This window comes from Chiloscyllium plagiosum, chromosome 20, assembly GCF_004010195.1.
Source record: "Chiloscyllium plagiosum isolate BGI_BamShark_2017 chromosome 20, ASM401019v2, whole genome shotgun sequence".
Classification (NCBI taxonomy): Eukaryota; Metazoa; Chordata; class Chondrichthyes; order Orectolobiformes; family Hemiscylliidae; genus Chiloscyllium; species Chiloscyllium plagiosum.
This window is the reverse complement of record NC_057729.1, coordinates 60796561-60801277: the sequence shown is the minus strand read 5'-3', so window position 1 is coordinate 60801277 and position 4717 is coordinate 60796561. Positions and strand designations below refer to the sequence as shown.

The following is a 4717-nucleotide window of genomic DNA, read 5'->3' as shown; positions in this document are numbered from 1 at the left end:
GTGGAACTGGTCCTCCCGGGAGCAGATCCGGCGGAGGCAGAGGAATTGGGAATACGGGATGGCATTTTTGCAAGAGGTAGGGTGGGAAGAGGTGTAATCCAGGTAGCTGTGGGAGTCGGTGGGTTTGTAAAAAATGTCAGTGTCAAGTCGGTCGTCACTAATGGAGATGGAGAGGTCCAGGAAGGGGAGGGAGGTGTCAGAGATGGTCCAGGTACAAACTACCAGTGGGACAGGTCATAACAGGGATGGTGATGCTGGTGCCTGATATGACTGCGTGAGTATGCCAGGCTGTTGCTTGACCAGTCTGTGAGACTGCTCTCCCAACTTAGACACTTGCTCCCAGCTGTAGGTAAAAATGTTGATACCCTCAACATCCTCACCAATATAAACTTCACCAAAGAAGAAGAGAACAACCGACTTCCCTTCCTGGACATTATAGTTGAACACAAGGCCAACGGTTAGTTCCACCCCAGCGTATACAGGAAGGCCACCCACATTGATCAAATACACAATTACAACAGCAACCATCCCAACACCCACAAACAAAGTTGCATTACAACACTGTTTAAGTGAGCTGTAACACACTACAGCACCCCAGAGCTGCACGAAGCCAAAGAAAAACACCTATATAGCGTCTTCAAAAACAGTGGTGACCCAAAAAGCATAGTCCACCAGTACCTACACAACAGGAAGACACAACATGTCCAGATACACTGGTCATCCTGCCATACATCAAGGACATATTGGAAATGACCACCTGACCCCTAGGTATCATGGTAGCCCACAAACCAACAACTACACTATGACAACTACTAACGAGTATAAAAGACCAGGTTGTAAGTTTGCTCTCTGAGCTGGAAGGTTTGTTCTCAGATGTTTTGTCACCATGCTAGGTAACATCATCAGTGAGCCTCCAATAAAGCGTTGGTGTTCTGTCCCACTTGTTATTTATTTGTGTGTCTGGGTCTGTGGTGGTGAATGATATCATTTCCAGTTCTTTTTCTGAGAGATTGGTAAATGGGGTCCAAATGTACATGATTGTTACTGGAGTTTTGGTTTAAATGCTCGAGTGAAATTAATTTTGTATCTTTCACCAATCTACAAAATTTTATTGATTGGTTTTCAGGCTATCCAATATAATAAATATCACAGAAGAGGGAAGTTATCACCTAATGTTTTAGCTTGCATTTCTTTACAAGCTTAACGCTGAAATATTAACCAATACACAGACACAGAGTGTTTGCTTCATTTTCTGCTGACTTATGTCACGGAGGCTCCACTTCAATTTCAAAATCCTGTTGATTTCTGATGTGTCTGGCTTTAAACACAGAACTGTTCTTATACAAGTCAAAAATCACACAACACCAGCTTATAGTCAAAATTGTTGACATCAATAGTGGAAAAACTGATGGAGGCCATAATATGAGATAAGATAAATATATACTTACAGAAAAATAAATTAATACTAGATAGTTAACATGACTTTGTCATGGTAGGTCATGTTTGACAAATTTAATTGAGTCCTTTGATGAAGTGACACAGAACGTGGATGAAGGTAGTGCTGTGGATGTTGTATATTTGAACTTCAGAAAACATTTGATACAGCGCCACATGGCAGGTTGGGCAGCAAATCCAAAATGTTTGGGATTGATGGATCGTTGACAGCAAGGATTAGAAGTTGGCTACAAGTAAGGAAACAGAGGGTCGGCATAGACAGGCATTGTTGTGGTTCTGTTCGCCGAGCTGGGAATTTGTGTTGCAGACGTTCGTCCCCTGTCTAGGTGACATCCTCAGTGCTTGGGAGCCTCCTGTGAAGCGCTTCTGTGATCTTTCCTCCGACATTTGTAGTGGTTTGAATCTGCCAACGTCTGCAACACAAATTCCCAGCTCAGCGAACAGAACCACAACAACAAGCACCCGAGCTACAAACCTTCTCACAAACTTTGAATAGACAGGCATTTCTGGGATTGGACACAAGTTGAAAGTAGTGACCTCCAGGAATTGGTGTTGGGACCTTTGGTTTTTCTGATTTATATAAACGATTTGGAGATGGGTATTGAGGGAAAAATCTCTACATTTGAAGAGGATACTAAGCTAGAGAGAATAATGAACTGTGAGGATGTTGCTGAGCGACTTTAGATGGACATTGACATATTGGCCAAATGGGCAGGCACCTGGCAAAAGTAAGTCATTGCAGAGAAATATGAACTAATGCATTTTGGTAGAAGAAACACAGAGAGGCAATACAGGCTCAATGGTACAACTCTGAGGTGTGAGAACAAAAGGTAACGTTTGGTAAGAATAGGGAAGAATGGATGAATAAAGATATTGAGGTTCTAGTCAAGAATAAGGAAGAGTCATATAAGGAAGAGATATAAACAACTGGGATCAAATGAATCTCTTGAAGAGTATAAAGAGTGTAGGGGCATTGTTAAGAGGGGAATGATTCAGGAGGCAGAGAAAGGATATGAGGTAGCATTGGCAGATAAGGTTATGGATAATCCAAAGAGATTCTATAAATACATTAAGAACAAAAAAGCAACTCGAGAGAGAGAGAGAATAGGGCCCCTAAAAGATCAACAAATTTGTCTATGTGTTGAACTTCAGGTGATGGGAGAGACCACTAAGTGAGCATTTCATGTCTTTTTCTCCTGTGGACAAAGAAAATGTCATTAAACTTGAAAGGGTTCAAAAAAGATTTACAAAGATGTTGCCAGGGTTGGACGGTTTGAGCTATAGAGAAAGACTGAATAGGCTGGGGCTTTTTTCCCTGGAGTGTCAGAGGCTGAAGGGTGACCTAATAGAAGTTTATGAAATCATGAGGGGCCTGGATAGGGTGAATAGCCAAGGTCTTTTCCCCAGGTAGGGAAGTCCAAAACTAGAGACCATGGGTTTAAGGTGAAGGGGGAAAGATTTAAAAGGGACTGAAGGGGCAACATTTTCACACAGAGGGAGGTGCATATATGGAATGAGCTGCCAGAGGAAATGGTGGAGACTGGTGCAATTACAGCATTTAAAAGGCATCTGGATGGGTAGATGAATAGAAGAGTTTAGAAGGATAAGTGCTGGCAAACGGGACTAGATTAATTTAGGATATCTGATCAGAATGGATGAGTTGGACCGAAGAGATGAACAGCATGCAAACAGACCCTATGACTCTATAAATAGGGGCTAGAGAACTCTGGGAAATAAACATTAATGTTTTGAAAACAATTCACATTACAGAACAGGTGGTGTTAGAGGTCTTAGAAAATATAAAGGTGAATAAATGTCTGAGACCTGATTAAGTCTATCCCAGGACATCGTGGAAAGTCATGGAAAAAAAAAATTGCAGGCCCCCTAATACCAATATTTGTATATCTATAATCACGGGTAAGGTGCCAGAGGACTGGAGGGGAGCTAATGTTGTGCCTTTATTTAAGTAAAGCTGTAAGGAGAAGCCTGGGAACTATAGACCTAGTGAGTCTGACATCGATGGTGGGTAAGTTGTTGCAGGTGATTCTGAAAGATAGGAATTACATGCATTTGGAGAGGCAAGGACTGATTAGGGATAGTCAACATGGTTTTGTGAGAGGGAAATCCTGTTTGACATGGTCTGAATGAAGGCAAATGTGCTAAATGCTTTTTAACCAACCTATCTACCCGTGACGCAAATTTCAAAGAATTAAGTACCTGTACTCCAAGGTATCTCTGTGTGACAATACTGCCCAGGGCCCTACCATTACTTGTATACGTACTACCCTTGTTTGATTTACCAAAATGCAATACCTCTCATTCATCACCACCCTCTGTCTCCAATTAAGGAAGTGACAAAAAACATTACGAGTGCCGAGTGGTAGGTGTTGTCTACATGGACTTTACTAAAGCGGGATGTAGATTTGCTCACTGAGCTGGAAGGTTCATTTTCAGATGTTTCATCACCATACTAGGTCACATCTTCAGTGAGCCTCCAGATGAAGCGCTGGTGGTGTGGCCCTCAACCTGAGCTACAAATCTTCTCAAAACTCACTAACTTTAGTAAAGCCTTTGACAAGGTTCCGCGAGGTAAACTAATTAGTAAAGTTAGATCACATGGGATTCAAGGAGAGCTTGCTAATTGGATACAAAATTGACTTGATGGTAGAAGACAGAGGGTGTTAATGCACATTTTTTTGGACTAAAGGCCTGTGACCAGCAGTATTCCACAAGGATCAATACTGGGTCCGCTTTTGTTTGTCATTTATCTTATTGATTTGGATGAGAATATAGGAGGCATGTTTAGTAAGCTTGCAGATTACATCAACATTGGTGGTATAATGGACAGTGAAGAAGGTTATCTAGAATTACAAAGAGATCTTGTCAATTGGGGCAATGGGCTGAAGAGTAGCAGATGGAATTTAATTTGGATACATGTGAGTTATTGCATTTGGTAAATACAACTAATGGTAAGGCCTTGGGTAATGTTGAAAATGTGTTGCTGGAAAAGCGCAGCAGGTCAGGCAGCATCCAAGGAACAGGAGAATTTCTTCAGGAATCAGTTTATGCCCGAAACGTCGATTCTCCTGTTCCTTGGATGCTGCCTGACCTGCTGCGCTTTTTTAGCAACACATTTTCAGCTCTGATCTCCAGCATCTGCAGTCCTCACTTTCTCCTTTGGGTAATGTTGTTGATTAGAGAGACCCAGATGTTTGGGTGCATAATTCTTTGAAGTTCACTTCACAGGTAGACAGGCTGGTTA

At 41.9% G+C, this 4717-nt stretch overlaps 1 long non-coding RNA gene across 1 annotated transcript in view; it reads right to left on the bottom strand.

Annotated features, from left to right (window-relative positions):
* LOC122560339 overlaps positions 1-1744 on the bottom strand; it is a 21143-nt gene extending 19399 nt beyond the window's left edge. Inside the window, exon 1 of the long non-coding RNA XR_006314716.1 lies at positions 1449-1744. This is a non-coding gene — a long non-coding RNA (uncharacterized LOC122560339). The remainder of the gene's footprint in view (positions 1-1448) is intronic.
* Between the last annotated feature and the right edge of the window lie 2973 nt (positions 1745-4717).